Raw genomic sequence first — 24,174 nt, 5'->3', positions numbered from 1 at the left:
GACCAAACATGTTTTGCACAACTAAAACTTTAGTTGGCAATAGACCTATTCGTGACCAAATCCTTTGGTTTCCAAAATTAATAATTTTAACGACTAATTATTTAGTCGCCAAATGTGCTTGGTGATACACCGACTACTTTATTTAGTCAGCAAAAGTATAATTTACTGGGGCACGAGTGCCCTTACTAGTTTTGGGGCTTTGATTAGCAAAAGCTATTGGGAATTTGGGACAAAAGTACAACATTTCAGACTCTCAGTTGCCATGGAATGCAAAAGATTGGAACATTTCTCCATCAATCATAAACATTACAACACAACTTTATTTCTTTACAATCGTGTCAAGTACAAAGAGAGACAGACATAGAGAGAGAACAGAATCAACTTAACCTTCCCCATCAAAAAAATAGCAAGACTGTCTGCAAGATAACAAGGTAAAAGCTACATACTAAACTTTACATTCCCAATATATACATTCTTGCAGCAGTGGCATGAAAGTTACCCTTAGATGGCTTCGCACATTCGCTTGCTTCTTCCATTCTCCGATTCTCCTACTTAATGTATTGGGAAAGCCACTTCGGTTATTAGAAAACTGTGGTTAATGTGGCAACCCTCTTTCAGTCTTGTACCAGCTGATAATGTCTGAGTAGCACGCTCACTTCCCGCAAGATCAACGAAATTCTAGACAAAGAACCAACTTGCATTTTACATTTCTCACTAAACGTCCTATAAAAACAAGAATTATTTGAAAAAAGCTCCCTGCGCAAATAATCTTTACTTGCCACTAATCTCAGTAAAAATAACTCTCCATACCACAGAGACTGAAAGAGTGCTCCAGCTTTCACTACCTAAGAATTCATGACCACAACTTTCAACTGTCTGCAAGAATCAATTATTATGTAAAGTCAATGAAGAGGTTAAACACTTCAAATTAAAGTATTAGGCAATAACTACTTCCGGAAATGACAGCATACCAGTTGGAGAATTTGATGAGATCTGCAACTCGTTTCATTCAGAGAGGTCTCCCCTATTTGTCTTTGAGCTGCACGAACGCAATGCATTGAATAGACTTACAATATCATCCAAGAAAACAGAACTGCTATGACCAATTGACGATACTTATCTTCACAAAAAGATAGAGCTCCTTTAGATGGTCCTAGTCCCTCAAAATCTCCTCTGTAAGTTTCTCGACAATGGTTCCTCTCTGCAGAAGAGAGAAGAGACCAGCTAAAGATGTTTGTGAAAATTCAGTTTAATGTCATTTGTATTCACATCAAGTACAATGTTCACCTCTGGATCATCAAGTAGCCTAAGTGGGCCAATATCTGGGCTTAGGAGGTCTTTGACAGCTTCATTGTAAATCTCAATTGTAGAGAATTTCAATACAAATTCTCTATCATTATGCTAGATGTTGAAAAAAATACAGCAACATTGAGTAGGAATTCGTACAAGTGTAATTGATTTCAGAAAACAATATTGGGAAAAGAATGGCATTTTTAAAGTACCATATGTATGTAGTCAAATAAATCAGCTACAACATGTTTAGTAATGCGAGACATTGTGTATGTCTTTCCACTGCTTGTCTGCCCATACGCAAAAATAGTTGCTGCAAAAACATTTTAATGGTGAAAATTTTCACTACTTGAAGTAACAAAATTTTAGCAAAATAAGAAAACAATGGATGAGAAGAATGCTCACAATTAATGCCATTGATAGCAGAAAGAGCAACTTCTTTGGCTCCTTCCACGTACACCTGCTTTGTGGAGGAATCACACCCAAATACTCTGTCTGTTCCCAAAACGTTGACCAAAGCAAAAGATCAAAGAAGAGGAAATTTGATAGTAAGAGATTTAATAATTACAGAACACCTTAGAACACCTTAGATTTTAGAAAAAGAAAGTGTTATTAGAAAAAGAACAATTACAGAACACCTTAGATTTTATGGAAGAAAGAAATTTAACTTCCAACCTCAAACTGTCGGAGCCAATTCTTCCTTGCTTCAATTTTCTTACTGAAGGCAAGCTCAATTGCTTCCCCAGCTTGCTCATCTACCCACATGACTGCTGCTCGCCTGAATGAACACAAATATGTGTTTGAAAATATAGGCAGAGGGAAGGATTTTGAGTTGCCAGTTCTTTGGAAAAGATACTTTTATAGGATATATATGTTAGTGGTCATTACCAACCATGCAAGATTTATTGCAATATATTTAACAAAGAATGAAGGAACTCAGTGCAATCTGCTAATTTTCCATCCCGCCTAGATCGACCAGCTTCTTGGTAATATGCTTCCAAACTCTGTAAACAGACTAAATAGTTATAAGAAGCTTGCAACATCAAACAAACGAAAATGAAAAGGAAGGAAATAGATAAGGTGGGCACAGTCAACATGCAAAGTTAAAAGTGGAGAAAACTTGAAACATGAAGTAACACAATTTAAGAGACTTCAAATATGAAGGCAATTTAAAAGTTTTGAAATATATGTATATGCTGTGGAATCAACGAATGACTGAAAAGTATACAAATAATCAGCATGGATGCAAACAGCAATGATAAAATAATTATATCATCTCAATGTCCAAACCTTTATGTTGTCCAAGTCAATCTGCTGACCAAGAAGTCGAGCAAGGATCAAAGCCTGTCTTCAAATAGAAAAACTAGTGATCAATACATGACATGAAGCAACATATCTTACAACTATCTCAAATAAAACTACGTAGTGTTTTGTATTATCTACTTCATCAGTGACAAGGTTTCATCAGAAGAGGATAAAAATAATAATTTGAATTAGTTTTGAAGTTAGAGGATTGCCCATTGAACAAGAACTATTAGATTTTTTAAACTTGCAAATCAACTACTTCACGGATATCATCACTCTGAACAATATTGAGATTGCTTCATATTTTGCACAAGTCGAACAGGAAACAAGTAGGAGATCTCAGTTGCTAGAATGCCAGTCAAACCATAATTTTTGTTTATAAGCCAGAACTACTCCAAATTGAGTAGTATAACAGTTGTTGCACACTTGTCACTAATCAAATTCTTCCAATCTGTACAACACACTAGGTGTCACATTACATAAGTAAAACATTAAAGTTAATAATAGAACTAAGCCTTCCGCAAATGTGTACCATTTAGTAACAATATGTTTATGATGTATCCTCAAACAAAATACTTTCTTGAAATTAGTTTCACCTCAGCTAAATGCAAGTGATTTTATGGAAGGAGGGCAGGGGTCAACAAATTCCTGCAAAAAAAATACAAATCTTGCTACATCCATCCCACTGAGATCGTCACGAGGATCTGCGAGAATAAATATGAAATCAAATTAAGCATTTCTTTAATCAAAAGTATTTATCTTAAAATACTATAACAATCTTATAGAAGAACAGAACTAAATACAGTAACAGAATGATCAAACTGTAATTAGATGCCATCAATGAATCTAGCTTTTTCAAGCAGCATCCGCAGGTAAAGTAAAATCATTTAGATACCATTGGAGTAAATGAAAGTCGTAACAACCATAGTATAGAAACAGCTCTGCTATTCAATGAAACAAACCTAGTTTAATATAGCATCATCAATTATGGCCAAAATTCCTATATTGGCCTAATATGTTGATGCATTTGTGAAAAACATATATATACACACATCAAAACATATATAGGGAGATTCAATTTTTGATGACATCCCTTTGTAAATCCAACTACAATCTTCTATTTCTTTCTAGACCAAGGTGCATCCTTACGAATGTGTATCTAGCTGGTCTGTTATAAACTGTCAACCATATATGAAATTAACAACAATAAATTTTTAAATATATATATATATATATATATAGAAAACACACAAACAAAAGCATACAAAACTAATTTTAACACACAACTAATAAACAAAATTGAAATTAGAAAGTGCATTGCAGTTATGTTTACATGCATCAACTGCAAAGTACACATTTGTTCTGTGTATCTTCAAAAAGAAATCTGGAACTTCACCACAATTTAAAATAAAAAACACATGTTGGCTTTAGCAATTCTACAAAGTAGCACTCCAGTGTGATTTATGCAAGACTCTTTCACAATAAGACAGGGATTCCTCAATGTCATTCAGATTTTTATTCAAACTTCAAAGTACAGAAACAGAACATAGCACAAAAAGATTCCCCAAAGGAAAACAAACCATGGGGCTCAAAAGGACATTAATTGTAGGGAAAAAAGAAGATTTTTAAAGGAATTTGCCTTTTCACATGCACATATGGAAAGAGAAAAGAGCTCAGAAAAATGAAAGCAAGGAGAAGAAAAAGAAGAGAGGGAACCACAGATAGAGAGCTCAATTGCTTCTCATTTTTTTATTTCGGTTAATTATAGAGTAAAGCTAATCTACAAAGTAAGTACCCAAATCATATCGTACCCAGTAGGATAACATGCAAGGCCTGATATTTTTTCCATACACAAGCTACTAAAAACACAAATACATAGCAATATTTTATCGAAGATCCCTAGTAGGCCAAATGACTACCGTGTTCATTGAAAATCATCTTCCTATGGATCAACTATCAAATGACTCAAATGCTTCATTATAGCGATCTGCTGCAATCAAAGGGCTGTGACATTAGGTTGTAACACAGTCCCATGGTTATGATAACAATGCATATGATCTAAGAACTTCTTACTTGTATTGTCTACATCAATGATTGCCATGTCGAACACTTGTTCAGCACAGAGCATTAATAATCGAACTTGAATCGAGCGAGTAAAGCTTCTTTCCCTCAGCCAGATCCCACAACAAAATAACCCTATCTTTCCCACCACTCGTACACAGCGACCCATCGGGCGACACGGCCACCGTATTCACATACCCAGAATGCCCAGCAAGCGAAGCCCTAATCTTACAATTGGTCAAATTCCAAATCTTCACAGTCCGATCCCAAGACGAAGGCACAATCGTAGGCTGAAGATTATTAGGGCTAAATCGAACACCACTGACCCAATCGGAATGAGCATCACCATCCTGAATCGTGTACTTACAATCACCCAAAGTGTTCCACAGCTTGATCAAGCGGTCTCGGGAAGCAGAGACGATTTGGCGATTATTGAAGGAGAATGCGACGGAGAGGACATCTTTGGAGTGGCCGACGAAGCGGCGAGCAGTGATGCCAGTGAAGAGGTCCCAGAGGCAGAGAGTGGGCACCGATTGAGAGGAAGAACATAGAGAGGGGGAGGGCGGACCGAGAAACAAAGAGAGAGGGCACCGATTTGATTTTATTTATTTATTTTTTTCATGATTTCATGGTACAAAACGACGTCGTTTTAAAATTAGCGACCAAATTTATTTGTCGCCAAAAAATTTCAATTCCCGCCCCACTAAAAATCAAATTTTCCTCCCAAACTTTTGGCGACCAAAAGACCATATTAGTCGCAGAAAAGGTACCTTCGCCGACAAACTTTTTTAGTCATCAAATCTCAATCAACGATAACTAAAATATTAGTCGCTAAAAGTACTAATTTGGCGACTATTTTTTTTTGGTTGCTGAAAATAAGTTTTTGGCGACCAAATTTTTGGTCGCCAAAAAATATGTGACCTTCCGCGACCAAATTTGTAGCTGGTCGGCAAAAGTATACCACATTCTACGACTAACTCATTTTTTGGTCGCCAAAATATAACCTTCTGTGACCAATAATATTTGGTCGCCAAAAATAATGATCATTCGCGACTAATTAATATTTGATCGCCAAATGTCATTTTTTTGCGACAAAAATTTTTTTGGTCGGCAAAAGTGGTCGGCATTTGTGTAAATTCTTGTAGTGATTATTGTCCATCTTCAAACTCCTAGCTCCAGCATTGAGTACAACCTACCATGTCTTGCCTTGCCACCCACCAAAATATATATGGTTATTGTAACAAGCAGCTAACATTAAGGGTTAGCCCGATAGATGAGTTACCATATGTTATATCTAAATTTGAGTTTCCTGTTATGTAGCTGCCCCTTCCCCTACCAATTTATATATATATATATATAGCAAGCATCCACCTTACTCCATGTTTTGTTCACAAAGGAGCATCCAAAAGCACGTGATAATTGCCTTCCACTTTCTTTCGTTTCTCTTTTTTATTAGCAAAGAAATCACTTTATTGATATAAATCAAGAAATGAAATATATCAATAAAGCAGAGGGAAGTGCAAAAAGAATCAAAGCTAAACCGAAACACACACACACACACACACGCACGCACAGAGCAGAACTCATTGTTGCACAACTCGAAAGAGTAATAGAAAAACTTTCCCAAAACTCCCAAATCAAGAACAACCCTTAGCCTTAAAAAGAAACAACATAGCCTCATAAGTTATAACTTAAGGCTTCCCATAGCAATAAAAATATTCTTCATGAAAGCAAGATCTCTCTAGCCAACAAAGCAGCAACCCTACACCGCCAGCAACATCAAAGAACATATCAGCATCAATAACAAGAACAACAAAAAAAAACCCCAAGCCCCCTTCGCACCTCAACCATCTTATCGCTTCAATGTCTACCAAGGCGGCTTTGAAAGAAGCTTCAATTTGAGTTTCCTGACCCCGTCAAGGCAACTGATAATACCAGACACTGGGTAATTGACAATACCAAAACAAGCTTTAGCCCAAAGAGCGAAACACAAGTTTACTAGGTGAACCACGTCATGAACATGCTGTTCTGAGTGGTTAAAGACAGTAGCATTTTGAGCTAGCCAGACAACCATGTAGAAGAGGGTCACCCAAAGTCATTTCTCAAGGTTCCGAAAAGGAGGATCAAACCACCACACAAAAAGATCAAAAAGAGAGGCAGGGCAGACCCAACAAACACCACCCACACCAGTGTAAACAAGAGGACCAACTTTCCCAAGCGAACTGACAGTGAATGAAGATATGGCATACAGATTTGACAAATCTCAAACACATTGGACAAAGCGCTTAAAACTCGTTTAGGTTTACCCCTGTTAGCTAAAAATTTTCTGAGAGGCTACTTTACCTAGAATAGCTTGCCAACAAAATATTTCGACTTTGAATGGGCGAAGATTATTCTAGAAAAGAGATGCGACTTGAGAGCAGAAACCTCAAAACCACAAGATAAATTTTCAGATATTATAAAAAGATCTAATCGAATAGGTTCCATTATTTTTATCCCACTTTCATTGCAGCTTATCCTCCATGTCAAGAGTCAAGCAAAGCGAATTAAGTTTATTCATTAAATTATCCAAAAGGACATTCTCCCAAACATATAAACTCCCAAATTGCAAACACAACTTGTTCAAGCTTCCATCTAACAAAAGAACATCATTAACCGTAACAGTTTTCTGAGACAAAATCTAGAATAGTCTAGGAAACGCATCTTTCAAAGATTTATCACCGAACCATAAATCATGCCAAAACAAAACTTGACGTAGACCCCCTTAACCAATCATAACAGAGAATCCCTTTGAACAATATTTCTATTTGCAATGCAAAGACACACTTGGGATCTACCAACATTAAGGTCTTATTTGATAAGTTTCACATAATTCATGTTTAGTTGCACACCCAAAAAAAATAAAATAAAAAGCATGGATAAACTATCCCATTAAAAATAAATTCCCAAAAATGGGTGAATTAGGAATACCATGGGATGAATTTGTCCCGTGAGAATGTGTGTCAAAAGACAATTTTGCCTCTACAATATAAACAATAAAATCAACTTTTATGTAATGAGGTCTTATATGAAATTTCATATACTTAATCCTGACGAAATAGTGCAATACAAACATGAGCAATTTGTATTGATGTAATAATCCCGTGGTAAACAAATGTGAGCATTTGGTATTCCATATTCAACTTAATACCATCATACTAGTAATTCTTAAATGTTAGCCATGGCTAATGAATTTGCATGCAAGGACTGTAAGGTTCATTAATAATATGAAAATGTAGTTGTAGTGAGTTGAGCGATGTGTATAACATTTTTCTCGAGAAAATGAAAGATTATCAAAAGGAAAAGAAAAATATAAAAAAAGGAGTTGGTATATGTTCTGTCACCTTTTATCCCTAGAAACAATCAAACATCATAATACAAAAAAAGACTGCAAAGTAAGGTTCGTTTATGGACAACCCATGTGTAGACACCCCACTTTTGACCAATCTTGAGACTTGGGCACTCTTTCTTGGGTACCCAATGATGAAAATGAGATGTCCTCGTCTTATGAATCCCTTAGCAAGAAGTCTAAGATGCAACCTTTAAACTTTCCAAACATTGGTTTTAGCCAAAATGCTTTTCAACCAAATGGGAGCCTTTTTCAAACTTCAAACATTACCAATATATCCTGAGGCTCATTATTTCTCAAGCTAGAATACTACGCATTTTCAAACAAACAGAGCAACGGATGCGGTGGGAATGAATGGAAGAGGTGAAATCCTCTGAACTACATGTTTCTCCTATCAATTCAGGCTAGCCTTACCTTGTTGATCTAACGATGTACTTTCTAGCTGGCCAGACAACATAAGATGACTGGTTAAAAATGCATTCAGCTGGATACCAAATGGTACGGCTGGCTGAATTGTCTGGGTACAAAGCATCTTCGGAAAGTTCAGCTTGTTCAATACACTTTCCGTAATATCTTAGATATTTACACCCGAGGCTCTATAAATAGAGCTCGGCAGCCCCTTTCTAGGGGTTGGAAAATTTGTCCAAGGCTAAGATAAGCCTCTTGACTTCTCTCTCTTTCTCCTCCATCTCCAACCTACCACCCTCTAACTTTGAACAATCAAACACCATCAAAGCTTGATCCTAAGCTTCTTGTGAAGGTTCTTGGACATTTTAAAACATATCTAAAAGGACTTGAGGGAATCAAGAAAGAGTTTGGTAAACAAAGAAGCTCATCCTCTTCAAAAGGCGAGATTGTTTAACTTCTGACTATCATTTCTTCTCATTTCCTTTAATTCTGACCTTGTTCTTCATTATATAACTGTTGTGAATATGTAACAAGTCCTCGTGGATGTAGAGGGAGTAGAAATTAGCCACCCATCCATCGAGTTGATAGTCTTTCTTTCCTTTCTTGCTTTCTTTAGCTAAAGTCTCTTATTGTTGTATATTTTGGAAACTTGTGGATGTGATTAAGAGTAGTAATTAGCCATCCATTCACAAGTTTAATATGTAGAGTAGTTTTTCTTGTTGTTACACATTTTCTCTTCACATATCCTATTTTCCAAGCACTTTAATCCACGTGTCTCAACTCTTCACTCAATGTCAATAAGTGGTAAGTGTTGTTCCATAGGATTGCTTGGATGATCCTTGGCATTTGATGTTGAAAAAGTTGTGTTCTCCTTTCTATTGAGTATTTTTAGAAGTAAAACAAGAGATTTTATGTCAAAAGGCATTGAACTCTCTCTTCTTTATTATTTGTGAACATGGAAAGGCATAGAAACACCCTTGCTCCATGAATAGAAGAAGAGTTTTCAATGGATTTTTGATGAATCCCTTGCTTTCAAAGCAAAACCTCTACTAAGAAATGATGTGCATTAATCTACTCTCTCCAATTAATAGCATTGATTTGGGTACTAATCTGCCCTTATTCACAAAAATATGATGTAGGTTCCCATCTATTTCTTAGGCTTGAATTTATTTTTTGCTTGGATCCTCTTATTTTGTCAATTTGTTGCAAAACATTTGTTGTATATATTTGATTATGCTATTGTTAAGGGTTGAGGCTCATCTACCTCTTCCCTAAGTGATTGCTGTAAGTGGAGGAGGTAGAAAGGATGAGCACCCCTTCGAAAATGTTCTTAGCTTTTGTTCTAGACTTTCTGCACTGATGTAAATCTCGAAAGAAAGAAGAGTTCAGCCGACCAAATTCCTGTTCAGCCGGCCCATTTTGTATCCGGCCAGATGATCTTTCCCAAGAACAAAGCAGACAGTTTCTAGGGAGTGCTCTCCTAGGTGGTTCTAGAGCTACTGGATGGTTTATTTTAACCATTTAGTATGATTTGTTAGATTCAGCAGTAACTTGGCTGAATTAATTCAATGTCATAATAATTTCTCCAATCCCTATTCTTTTCTTTTATTATCTATTCAATTGTTGTAATAATCTCACTCTCTCTCTCTCTCCCCCTCCCCTTTCTTATTCAAATTATTGTAATAATCTTCCAATCCCACGTCTTTCTAACCCTTTTATTTACAAACTTTATGTGTAGCATCACATCTTATTTATCACGCCCATGTATTACATCTATTTTTCATGCATTAGGGTCTAGCTCATTTGCATTTATAGAGTTTATCATTTCCAAGTTGAATATATGCGTCACCCCATGTCTTGAGATGATATCCATGTCATGTCTTCGTATCTGGACTTATAGATGCATGTCCTATCTATGTTGCATTAGTTATTTGTATATAGGATCCTGCATATACTCTAACCTATTCTTTTGGCTTGCCTCAGAGTAATAGGTGAGCATTTCTTTAACATATTATGTGTATATTTCCTCTATCATGTTCATTGCTATATCATGAGGCTAAATGCTTAATTGAAATATCTATATGAATGTCAATGGATGGAGGTTGTGTTGCTTGTATTACAATGTGATTGATTCTTATGCTTCGGAGTTTGTACAAAATAGTTTTTTAAAAATGCATGAAATCAAAACATAACCAAAATCGGCGACATAGTCTATATCTGATTGCCTCAAATAGTAATGTTAGCATTAATAATAACCAAAATATGAATATATAGACTACAAAAATCACATCATGACTTAGTAGAGGCCGATCTTTTGATCGAGTAAGTGAGAGTGCTTAATTAATGAACTTCCCCCCTCATACCTAAGTTTCCGAGCCAAGACACTTTGGTTATGACGGATAATGGCCTTTGGAATGAGTCACGAATTTCTTAATTTCCCCAAAAGATTAGGTGATGACTTTAAGATCTAGTGATGTAGTCCATTTTTAGCAAAATATTCGCAATAAAACGGTTTTTTACAAAAATTATTGGATTTGGACTCGCATCTTTCGTTTCAATTGCAGTAGTGAGACTAGATTAGGAGATTGGGAGTCTAAATTGTTGGGCGCGCTTGGTAACCCCAAAGACATCTCACCATGTCTTCCAACTTATTGTTCTCATCTTCATTAATATTTCATTTGGGAGATCAATAACTCCATTCTGACCAAAATTTCACTTTGATTCCTATTATTTTAGTTTGAACAAAGTTCACCCTAAGATTCATCCAAATTATCATCAAAACTTTCCACATCTACTTTTCATTTGTATAATTGTTCATAGAAAGAGAGGTACGCTTAAAAATCTTGCTTCCTTTTTTTTTTTTTTAATCAGAAATTTAACTAGGTAATTGAATATATAAATAATGCTAAATGTAGTTCATTAATTTCTTATTCTATTCATAATGAGAACTAATTGAATGATTTGCATGAGCTGCTAAGTTCCATTGTACATCAGAATATATAATGGCCAATGGCCATGACATGTATGGATGCCGATGGGGCGTGGTGAGAGTATATTTTATGCATCATATAAAACATCTGTGATGTTGATATTTTTTTTTTCAAGGTTTTGTGTTTATTTACATATATGAACTATTTAGAGGAAAAATGATTGACTCATTGACTTTCCCCCTATACAATTCCATTTTGTTTCATGGCACATGAAATTTGAGGAAAGAAATGATTTCAAAAAAATGTTTCAAAAAATAGGAAAAAATGGAAAACGTATGAACCAGGAAAAAATTTCCATATGATACTGCCAATTTTGAGGTTTGTGGTTTAGAGAAAGCTACCTCATCATGTAGACTATGCAAATAGATCCAAACGAAAAGAATTGCTGGAAGATTAAAGGGTATATCTGCCATTTTTTTATTCATGAAAATGCTATACAAATGAACTTATGTACTAATAAAATTTCAGTATACCAAATGGAATCCAATGAACTAATAGGAAGGAAACTTAAAAAAAATATATTTGTTAACATAGCATTACTCTTTTATTTATTTATAAGAACTACATCTTGGCTAGCTGGCAAGACTATGTTCAGATAGTAGAAACAAAGGAAAAATTAGAATTTCATCATAATTTTCCTTCATTATGTTGTTTTGAGTGCATTCAAATACGAAATATAGAATATAATTTTGGGTTACTTTCCCAATGTGAGAATATCATTCCCACTCCTACAAAAAAATCTCATATTTCTTGAGCATTCTAGTGTAAAAATATGGTTCCACATTATTTAAAGTTCAACTATTTTTCGTGGAGAAATTTTTACTAATCCAAACAAGCAATGAAACTGTATTAACCTTGAAATCCTATTTTTTTTTTATAGGATTCATATTCTTTCTTTTTAAATCCTACCATCCAAACATAGCATATGAAACTTACTTCCAAGAAAAATCATCTAAAGATGATCAAGGGGGCTACTAGAGTAGAAAAGGCACAACTCACTTGCCTAGTGCAAGAAACCTCTGAGCAAAAGTAAAAGAAAAAACCAAAACAAATTCAGCTTTCAATATACTCATGACAAAATAAGTACTTCTAAACAAAATTACACTAGTAGACAGATAAAATTAAAAATCAAGAAAATGATAGATCTCCCAATTAATGAGATTCTAGCAGCACAATAGTGCAATTTCTAGCGGCACACTTCTGTCAAATTGGTTTCATTTGCATTGTTTGGTTTGTGTTGGAGAATAAGTACATATGTTTTATGCAAATACTGCATGACATAACACAAATAAGAATTTATGCAAGACAAGTAAAAATTTACCCAAATTATTCTCAGAAACAAAAACACATTTAACTTTAGCACAACTTCAATGTCAAAGTATGCTCATACCAAATTGTAGGTGTAGACATTCCTCATAAAACAGTTCATAGCTTCCAATAGTGTTCCTCAATCTGTCAAGCTAAAACAAAACACACAAGACTTTTCAAACACTTTTTCGCTATATGAGACAAGTATTATAAGTTCTACAAGAATAGTATAAAAAGGACAAGATCATATAGTTGCACTCCTTGTTTTGTTTACTCTTATTGCAAAAAGGGCTGAAAGATCCTCTTTTTCTTTGAAAAGTGACCTTTAGCATACCATAATATTAAACTTGTAAATCAAGGCAATAAGGCCTTATTAAATCAACAAAACTAATCCCATACAATAGTTTATCATTATACAATTATATCAAACCCGGTGCCAATCAAAAAAAAAAAATCAATCCAAAGGTTTGAAGAGTAAGAAGTTGATCCAGACAAAAGTTTTTCTTGTTTTTTATAACAATAATACTCTCAACAATTTTCATGTGTTCCTTATTCAATATTTCTCTTCAAATATTCTAATTTCCGTTGGATGAAAAGTTGCTAAATTATTGGTGGAGCTAGTTGGGTGTCAGTTTAGTTATGTGATTCACCGAAAGAAATACATTGAAAATTTGACAAACCAACTTGAAACGTTAGGCACTGTGAAATGGGGTGCATGGATCCATAAATGTAGCGACAGGAAATAGAGAAGAAATATCAAAATGAGCTCCTACCCTATGATTATGTCTACCTTACTTGGATGTCATTTGTGTGAGGGCATATGTTTCCAACTAATTGTCTTGCTTTACAATATCGAAACTGCTACTCTATTTCTTCTGCATTGCAATGGAGCTTTTGTCCAAAATAATTTCTCATTAACAATGTCTTATGTTTGTTTTCATGCATCTTTATGACCTATAGTAAAAATATTTGGCAACCCCAAGGGGTTGGCCTGGTGGCAAGGCCTTGGGTCTTGGGGGTGTGCTCCCTCCAAAATTCAGGGATCAAAACCTCTTAGGTGCTAACAATTCCTTGGGGCCATCGGACTGGGAAAAAATCCGTGAATTAACTGTGATGCACTTGCAAGAAACTCCTTACCAAGGGCCTGTGTACCCCTGGGGATTAGTTGGGCTTTGATCTGGACAACCCAATGCCAATCAAAAAAAGAAAAAAAAGAGAAAATATTTGGCCATTTGCTCTCTATTGGAATGTGATTGACTACTAATACCTCAAGAGTACAAAAATGAATTGTAGCTCAAGTTGTAAGGGGTTGTCAAGGACAAAGAGGAGATTGTGGTTCATTTGAAGTAAGCTTATGTCGGGGAACATGAAGAGTCCACCTGTGCAATAACTATGCCCAACACATAGTTTAGAACTTATACTGCTCTAGATGACAACAACTAGATACTTGTCTGGAATCTGCATTCCACCAATCTCACAGTCATTCTATCAACAACCATTCTTGGTCAAGTTAAAGAAAGAAATTTCTTGTAGCTCTACTATTAAAAAGCTCTTCTCTTGATTTAGCAAAATAGTACAAGTGATGCCCCATTTTAGGAGGAGAAACTATGCACTTTCAAAAAAGGTTAGAAAAAATACACAAAGTTTAAATCTATATTTATATATTATCTACTGGATGCTTTTCGTGCAAAAAAGACAAAACAGAATTGGATTTCCACTCATAAGGAAGGAAGGATACATATCTTTGACGGGGTTGTATTTTTGGTTGAAATGGGATGGTGTTCAAATTCTATAAAGGCTTGGCTATTCAACTTTGAAAACTTAGCTAAGGTCAAGGCCAACAGTATTCTATTGTACAGCCACTTAATCTTAGTAGTACAACAACTATTGTCGTAGTACTGAAGTACCAAGGAAATCTTCAATTACCCTTGTTAGCATAAAGGCCGCCTATTTTTGTTTGCATTCATTACAAAGTAAACTAAGCCTAACTAACCACGACATACTCAATGCAACCAACAAGCTACATACCTGGTCAAAAAGAAATAGGTTCATTCCTGTCAATACCAAGAGCCCTCGAGTATGCTTTTGGTCTAGATTGATTTTCATGCTAGTTCTTGCTCCAGCATGAAAGTTCATTTTAGGGAAGGATGACATACCATGATACTTTTTGTTTTAACTTGTATGTGGTGCATTTGTTCAATATAAATTAAGACCCTTTCCTCTGACTGGTTACTCCTCTAGGGCTTAGCTCAACCATCATTCACCTTTTACTCTCTCTCCATATGTTCTCTCTTCATCATCTCTCATTTTCAACAGTTTTTCTCCCTCCCCCCCATCATTTGTTTTTCCCCCTTCTGCTTAGACAACAACTAAGAAAGGTTTTTTAAAACTTCAAAGCCCATATGAAGTTTCTACTTTGGACCAACGGTATAGAATGAAAACCCTCTTATAATCGCTCACTATTAGTGAATGGAGAATTGACTTATAAAACGACCAAGTAAAAATCTTAATACTCACAATTTTTTTTTTCTTGACAAAATGTCCCAAGCACTTCACATTTTCAAGGGAAAACCCTATTTCTCATCCTATGACCTAAACAAGCCTTACTAAATTTCAAAGACTCCAAAAACAAAAACCATAAAGAAGCTTCAATCGCTTAAGGACGTATTATGCACCCCAAAAAAATTTTGAAAACCCTATTTTTTAGTCAAAAAGCTTCAAGAGCAAGATGAACATCATTTTATCATCAATTCCTATATTATCAAAATCATCGGTGTAAAAAAGCGTGAGAGAGAGAAATGACGGGGAGAGAGAACGCAGTGAGAGGTGAAAAAGTGATGATGTGAAATGAGGAGATGATGCAAGGGAAAAAATTTCAGATGACAATAATTGTCATCTTGCCATAATTGTCATCTCGCCACACAATAAAAAGATAATGTGTCATTATTGTCATTTGCCACCCATGCTTTTCCTTTTTTTCTTCTTCTTCTTCTTCTTCTTCTTTTTTTTTTTTTTTTTTTTTTTGCAAAACTTCAAAATACCTTAAGAAAAGATAAGTCACCAGGAAATAAATGTCAGATGACATGCTGATAAATGGCATTTTACTATGGCTCTTGTTTTATTGAACATAACAAATTGTAGTGTACAAATAGTTTTATAATTAAGTTTGGAACTTTGTTGCTGCTCATTGGAAGTAGAACCCCTTTTGGAAGGAAGTGCTTTAATCACTATGGAAACAACCAAGCAACTTGTTTGTAGTTTATATGTCCAGCGAATATTGACAACAACATCTATTCATATCAACATCATTAACTACGGAAACATTGCAGGTCCTTTTTAGAAGGCAATGCTTTAATCACTATGGAAATGTCCAAGCAACTCCATTATATAGCTTATATATGCCCAACAAATATTGACGACATCTATTCATATCAACATCATCAACTAAAGAAAACAAAAAGAAAATGACAAGGAAGACTGTAACTACAAAGACAACAAGTATCTACAAAAAGAAAATGACAAAGCAAGATTGTAACTACAAAGACAACAAGGGCCACTCTCCCTCTCTCTCTCTCTCTCTCTCTCTACAAAAAGAAAATGACAAAGCAAGGTTGTAACTACAATGACAACAAGGGCCAATATCTCTAATTTGTTTAGGTAAAAGAAGGGTTGTCCTTACCACATCAAAATCACCCATATATGTACAGTCTTCCACCATCTTAAAGTTTCAAAACCGATATACCACTCTCTCTCTCTCTCTCTCTCTCTCCCTGACCCATGGAATTTGTAAACTATCAGAGTTTTCTACTTTTACTTATTCCTATCTTCCTCTTCCTAACCAAGAAAACTTCCAACAAGCTCCCACCAGGTTCCATGGGATTACCCATCATAGGCTATAGCCTCAGCCTTCTACATGCCATGCGAGCAAACAAGGGTGAGGCATGGTTCCATGAAAGAATAAGAAAGTATGGACCTATTTCCAAACTCAGCCGCTTTGGAACTCCTACAGTTTTTCTCCATGGACAGGCTGCAAGCAAATTTATATACATGTGTGACAGCAAGACGTTTTCCAACCAGCATCAATAAGGAGAGTTTGTGGTGAGAAAAATATACTGGAGTTGAGTGGCGAAGATCACAAGCGAATAAGGGGAGCACTTGTATCCTTTTTGAAGCCTGAAGCATTAAAGCAGTATGTTGGGAAGATGGATGAAGAAGTTAGAAAGCACATGGAGATGCATTGGCATGGCAAAAATGAGGTCAAGGTATGTTGCAACTACTGATGCAAAATTTCAAAACTCTAGATTTAAATCCATAGTAACTAGTCAATAAAATTATAATGAAATGAAGATGGTTCTTTCTTTGCAAAAACAAATCATGACGTCAAGAGTGGAACAAGGCACGCGCATGAGGTTTCTGTTTGGCTAGTAGCTATTTGAGAATCAACAAAACCAACCACGTATACACATGGAGAAATGACAATATCCATTGGACCTTAGACATGTTAACCTGTTAATTTTTCCTCCTTGCATTAATAGTATGTGTAGACACCCCATTTTTGACCGTCCTCAAGACTTGGACGTCACTGTTTGAACACACGGTGATCTTCCATGTTTGTGTTCGTTTGGAGTTCCCGGAGGTCTCGGCTCACGCGCCTTGCCTCAGGATCCCCGAACTCGACCGTTTAGTGTCTGGTTTTGCACCAAACACTTGCATCCTGCCTTGGAAGGGCAGGGTGGGGCTTGTAGACCATCCCCACCCATCACCGGCAGTGGCTAGATGCCACCGGCTGGTTTTTGCTGCCACCGGCAATATTGTTTGCCGACCGGCACTCTTTGTTGCCGGTCAGCACTATTTTGTGCCGGTCGGCACTTTGTTTGGCCAAGATGGCATTTTTTGCCGGCCGATTGCTGTTCATCTGCTTTTGCAGATATTTTTAGCCAGCTGTATAGCTTTTGCTCCCCTCCATACACGTGTATGGAGGGATCTCCCTCTTGCAAAGCTTGTCTTGTAAGCTTTACAAGAGGCATATAGAGAGGAGCTCTCTCTAAGGCAAAAAAGAGGCTTTAGACATTTTTGAGGAGAGAAGACAGAGGAGAGCTCTGGTTTTTCCTAGGGTTAGGGTTAGATACACTCACCTATCTCTCTTTTCCTCTCATTTTGCACACTAGGTGTTTTGTGTCTCATTATTGCACACAAACACCTAGTGTTTCACCTTCCTCTTGGAGCTGAGGTTCTAAAGAGTGTGTTTTGAAGTTTTTGTCTTGGATTCAAGCTCAAGGAGTCCATTGGAGCACCATTGTTGAAGAGGACTACAAGGGTGAGAAACTAGTCCCTTTTTCCCCCATTTTTGCATTGATTTTCTACTAGTCTTAGAGCTGTTTTTTGTGATTATTGTATAACATAAAAAAGTTCTATTTTTAAGCCCTCTTTATTGTTTATTAAGAGTGTTTTGTTGTTTGAGGGGTGTTGACCACCCTTAGGCCTCAAAAGGCCTCATTTTGAGCCATTTTGTGTTAGCTCCGGGATTTTAGTGTTGAGGTCTCTTCACCACTGAAATCTTGAGGGATTTCAGTGGTGAAGATGATGCTTTGAAGTCCCAAGAAGGAGAGGGCCACCCCCTCTCCTTGTTGTCCTTGAAAAGGACCTATTTTGGCCTCTTAAGGAAGCCTATGCTTGAGTGTGTGTTGAGCATATTTGGTTTGTTTTTCATGCTTATATATCCATGATATAACATGATTTCAAGTTGGTTTTGGAACTCCATGCATGTTTAGCATAGTTTCCATGTAATGCCCTATTTGTGCCTTAACATGTTCTAGGTTGTTAGCCTTTGTTGGAGCATGTTTTAGGCTTGTATTTGTGAAGTTTATGTGCTTATTTTGCCATGTTTTAGCTCTGTCCATAGTCGTTTGGGTTGATCTTTGCATGCATTATATAGCTCTTTTGTATTTGGGCTTGTTGGCCTTGAGTATGTGCATGTGTAGCATGCCATCTTTGCATTGTTTTGATGATTTGGAATCATCCTACATGCTATTTCAGTCCCATTTCCATGCTTGTTGGATTGCCTTGCATGTCTCTTTAATGCTTTGAAAGCATGTGTTGCAATGCTCCATGTTTTGGCCATGGTGTATGCCTTTGTATTTGGGCCACTTAGATGCCATCTAAGGAGTCCTTTGGCCTTGTTTTAACATGCTAAAAATCTGTTTTTAGTTGTTTAATGCATGCCATGTTTGGTCATGTTAAGTGTAGTTCAATGCCTCATTGATTTGCTTTGAACACTTAGGCCATTTGATGCATGCTTGGCTTGATTTGTTACTTGGTTTGGCACCATGTATTAGCATGATTTCAAGGCTTATAATGCATGCTAATTGTTCATGTTTGTCCCTTTCAAGTGTGCTTGAATATTGTTTGTTTTGTGCTTAAGTGTTGGTCCTTATGTGCATTTGTGTGTATGCCATTTAGCCTTCACTCTTTAGCACTTTTGGCTACTGTTTTAGGCCTATTTTAGAGCTGCCTAATTCATGTATAAGTCCATCTTGCCATCCATTTGCATTGCCCTATGTATGCTTGCATGATTGCATAAGTGCCTTGCCATGTCATGTCGCATTCCTAGCTTGTATGCCTAGGTTGCATTGCATCTTGCATGCATGCCTTGTTCCTTGAATTGGTGATAGGAATAGGGCCTAATTTGTTTGATTGGTTTGCATGCATTTGAAATCAAAGTTGCATACTTGGTTCCTTGGACCATCATGCATGGAAATGCGTGATTGGTGGTCCAAGAACCGAGGCACATGTCCCTTTGAGTCATTACAATGATAAGAGACATGGTTGGTGCATACATGCCTTGAAATATGCTGCCATGCCTTGTTTTGCCCTCTGTTGCTGTGAGTTGCAGGTTCTGCAGGAATACTCTGCCGACCGGCAGTGTAATGTGCCGACCGGCACCATTTTCTCTGCCGACAGCTTCAACTTTGTGCCGATGGCCATACAACAATGCCGGTGGAAATTTCATCTAGCCGGTGATGATCCCCTCTGTCCAAGAATGTAGTCCTGAGGTTTTGACAACCTCCAGAGGAGGAAAGGGAGGAAAACAGAGGCAGCTTGCGCATGGCGGCGCGCTTCTCAAGACGTTTTACTGTTTTCCTAAATTAGTTAATTTGTTAATTAATTAATTTGTAATATTTATTTAGCTTGCGTAGTTAATTAATTTGTAATATTTATTCGGTCCCTCCGAGCGAGGGCAAATCTGTAATAAGTGTGTGTGGGTGGTGTGTATGTCTTCCAACCTCACTTCTTTCTTCCCTTTTACTTACCCGCTTTAATGGTTAGTATTAGGACACGTTTAAATTAGCATACCTTATGCTATGCATGTGTGCATCCATGCATTTGTATTGCATGCATTAGGCTCGGTACATCACGCTAATTGCATCAATACTTCAATTCCCAAACTGAATATGTGATAATTGTGCATTTTCACATGACATGTTTAGGATAGCCGAGCCTATTCTAGTAACATTTTGTATGCGATGCATTAGGCACTTCACATGGACTTGGATCATGCATGTTTGCTAACAAGTTCTTTGTTTTGGCATGGAGTACTATGTAAGTATTTCCGCTTTAGCATATCGCATGAGTGTGAATGTTACCATGACAGCATGCTTAACATGTGGCTAGATGCTTATGTGTTATAATTGCTTGAACGCCTGTGGGTGAAGGTTGGATTGTTTGAGTTGGAAAAACTCGTTGAAATCCGTATTTTAGCCTACTTGCGAGTAGCAAATTCCAAAGCATTTTCAAACCGAAAGGATATGCAATGTTTATTTCCAAATTAGGCAATCTAGTCTATACTTGTTTGCTGTGCGCATAACATAGTAATTCTAGGCTGATAATCGGAATAAGAACACATAAAGTTTTGAAAAACGGATATCACGGTTAGTAGAGGCCGGTCTTCGGATCGGGCGAAAGGGGGTGCTCATAGCTGACCTTCCCCGATCGTACCCAAGCTCCCGAGCCGAGACAACTCCGGTGATGACGGACATGTGGCCTTCGGCACCGAGTCAGGGTTTCCTAAATTCTCCCATAAAAAATATTTAGGTGGCGACTCTGTATCTGGCAAAGCAGTCCATGTTTGGCACTACTTTTTTAAAAATCTGTTTCTCAAAACGATTTGCCAGATTTGGACTCTTTGGTTCAGATTAAGAACCGTGACACAAATTGAGTCTGAACTGTAGTAGTGAGGCCCACGCGGGCGCTGTTACAGTATGAAACAATTTGTTGATAATACAGGTGATGCCTTTGATGAAGACCCTCACATTCAACATTATTTGTTCACTTATATTTGGAATAGAACGAGGAGCAAGAAGAGATGCACTAAGAGGTTTGTTTCAAAACGTGATTGAAGGAATGCCGTCAGTACTAGTGAAATTGCCTTTCACACGCTTCAACCATAGCCTCTGAGCAAGGGCAAAAATGAAAACCATACCCATGGACCTTATAAGTGAGAAGAGGGTAGCCTTGGAAAAAAAATGGTGCTTCCCCTCATCAAGATCTCATCACTTGCTTGCTTAGTATCCATAATGAAGACAATTCAGCTCTACTGTCTGATGAAGAGATTGAGGACAACGTGGTCATTATAATGATTGGAGGATATGACACATCCTCCATCCTCCTTACCTTCGTGATTAGGCTTTTAGCCAATGAACCATCCATTTATGCTGCCATTGTTCAAGGTATGCCCCCATCTGGCTCCCTCATCATGATTTATGAGAAAGATTTAAGAACTAAAAAGATAAAAGGATACCAGAAAATAGAACATATTGAAAAATTATCTGTTTTGAGATTGTAGAACAAGAGGAGATTGCTAAAAGCAAGACCCTGGGGGAGTTTCTCACATGGGATGATCTTAGCAAGACGAAGTACACAGGGAGAGTAGCAACAGAGACTCTAATTTGGAGGATATCCAATACCAAAAGGGTGGCAAGTATGTGTAAATATTGCAAATATTTCCATAATTGTAGATTAATTACCAAAACAAATGTGTGTAATATAAATAAAATAAAAGCTAGAAGTAACACAAATTTCTGATAAACAGGTGGTGTGGGCAGCAAGCATGACTCACATGGATGAGACGATGTTCCCAAATCCATCAAAGATCGATCCAACACGCTTTGAGCAGCAAGCAACAGCCCCTTACTGCTTTGTGGCATTTAGAGGAGGACCAAGAATGTGTCCTGGGTATGAGTTCGCCAGAATTAAACACTAGCTTTACTTGGTGACCCAGTTCACATGTAAGCTGTCCTGCATTGATAATTCTTTCTGCAGAGATCCAATGCCAGTTTTCAATCAGGAGCTACCAATTCATATTAAACCAAAGAAATCTAATGGTGCGTTTAAGTTCACATAGCTTTCATTGACTTTGATGAAAAACAATATTTGCCCTATCGAATAAACCTAAGGTATCGTTTTCGTGGAAACAATTCAGCCATAAAAGTAAAAAAAATCACTTTCTACATTTTATTAACAAGATTTTGCTGCAGCAATTGTGTGCTACAAGGACACTTCTTCAAAAGGCCAAGGGAATCACTCCTTGACAATTTGATTGATTTTCATGTCCAAGCACTGAAAAGGAATCAATGAGAGCATTTATGTCACTATTACCATTTTTGTTCCTTATGAAGAAAATGGTGTATAATAAAAATGACAGTTATTTTGATGACCCTAGGCATAACACCATTTCCAAAAAGTTCAACCTAAGTCTAAATGCTATGTTGCCTTTAGTTCATTTTATCCCAGAGGAACTTTTATTGAACTTATGATATTCCACTTTATGAGTGGGGTTATGTGACACATGTATAGGTAATTTGGCTCACCTTAACTTCTCAATGGGTAAACATTTTTCTCCACAATGTTTAATTTGTCTAATCTGATTCATAATAAAATTTGGTCAAAACTTCATTTTTGCTTTCTGCCAAATATAAACTTTAAAAGAACAAATAAAGTTTGTTAAATAACAATTCAACTGCCCGCACAATCAAACCAGAATCTAGAATTATCCTACCAAGAAGTTAGTTGGCATTTAATCTTTGTCGAGACTAGCATATTGCCTGATCCCCTTTTTCAATATTATGTGATATTGCAGAAGTACCATCTGAAGCTCATTCAAATCCCTGCTTCCACAGGAATTTTTCCAGCACTAACATAATCAAATTTTATATCAATAAATTATCTAATATCCAAATGCATCTCATTCTAAGGCAAGAACATATTAGACTCTGCTAACATTCCAAGCTGATTACGATGGTGAAAAAACCTCTAGCCTTAAAACTTCAAATCCTGTTGATCCCCATATGTTTTATGTTGATGTAAGATTTAGATGTGCAACTTAATATATCATATAAAGTCCTGTATTTCATAAAATATAGACACTTCCACTATTTTTAATTAGGAATCCTTACAACATAGAAAAGAAAATTATTTCAATAGACAGAACGAAACAAATTCAAACTGAAACCAATAACAATCGTATTACCAAATCAATATATTAAATGTAAAAGGCACTTTTAAAGCATAGAGGCTATTACCACGTTTTGGTACTCTAAAAGCTTTTTTCCTTTGATTCACGGTATCCACCATGAGTGATGCAATTTGTTCACTTTTTTGCTTTGCCACCTTCTCCTGCTCTTCTACTTGCCGCCCTTTGTTTTAATTGGGATCCACTTTCTAGGCCAAAGCCTCAACTTCCTTAGAGCACTAAACAACCCAAAGAACAGTGGCTACAAATGAGAATACAGGCATGGGTCAATTTTAAAGGTCAACCTCTTTGGTGCCCTATGGTTCTAATCAAGCCAGCTGCAAATAGATTTGTACTCATTAATGATAGGATTGTACTTTCCAATGAGCAGCCAAAACCCTTTTTTTAGTAAGCTTTTACTACCAAAAAAGAAAGTACCCTAAAAAGAAGAATACAACAGAACTCAAAACACTGCCAAGAGGCCACCTTGCTACAAAGGCACACACAAAGCACCTAACCTAGAAAGGAAAGCCCCTCACAACCCAAGAGAAATAGGCACAAAGGACACTCAATTAACACGAGACACCAAACCCAAACCACCAAGAAACAAGCCTCTCACAACCCAAAAGAATGGGCACAAAACACACTTCTCACAACCCAAGAAGCTAGACACAAAAACAAAACATAAAAAGAAAGAAAACCACTATCCCACATTTTTTTGCAATTTCACAATGAAGTTCTTAGGTTTGGTAGACAAATTAGGCCTAGTTTGGCATAATGTAAAAAATCCAAAAAGTTAAAAAGTCGTTATCCTATTTAAGTCACATCATCTTATTTAAATCGCATCATCCCTCTACCACATCACTTCAAACCCAACCCATATTTCATGTTTTTTTGTAAAAACTCAAAAAGTATAC

The 24,174-nt window shown here is 36.6% G+C and overlaps 1 long non-coding RNA gene and 2 pseudogenes across 1 annotated transcript; 1 reads left to right on the top strand and 2 right to left on the bottom strand.

Annotated features, from left to right (window-relative positions):
- Positions 1–295: 295 nt before the first annotated feature.
- LOC145798628 (uncharacterized) lies at positions 296–2,068 on the bottom strand. Its single transcript, XR_014339814.1, has 7 exons — positions 1,966–2,068; positions 1,696–1,785; positions 1,503–1,603; positions 1,288–1,401; positions 972–1,201; positions 811–876; positions 296–678 (listed from the first exon to the last, which is right to left on the bottom strand). It is a non-coding gene; the product is annotated as an uncharacterized LOC145798628 (long non-coding RNA).
- A 1,882-nt stretch (positions 2,069–3,950) lies between these two features.
- On the bottom strand, positions 3,951–5,246 carry LOC145799491 (uncharacterized; annotated as a pseudogene).
- Positions 5,247–16,527: 11,281 nt separating this feature from the next.
- On the top strand, positions 16,528–22,057 carry LOC145799490 (taxadiene 5-alpha hydroxylase-like; annotated as a pseudogene).
- Positions 22,058–24,174: the final 2,117 nt, after the last annotated feature.

This window comes from Camellia sinensis, chromosome 9 (assembly GCF_055761805.1).
Source record: "Camellia sinensis isolate YWXY chromosome 9, ASM5576180v1, whole genome shotgun sequence".
NCBI classification, from domain to species: domain Eukaryota; kingdom Viridiplantae; phylum Streptophyta; class Magnoliopsida; order Ericales; family Theaceae; genus Camellia; species Camellia sinensis.
Note: the sequence above shows the minus strand (reverse complement) of the source record. Positions and strands in the feature narration are given on the sequence as shown.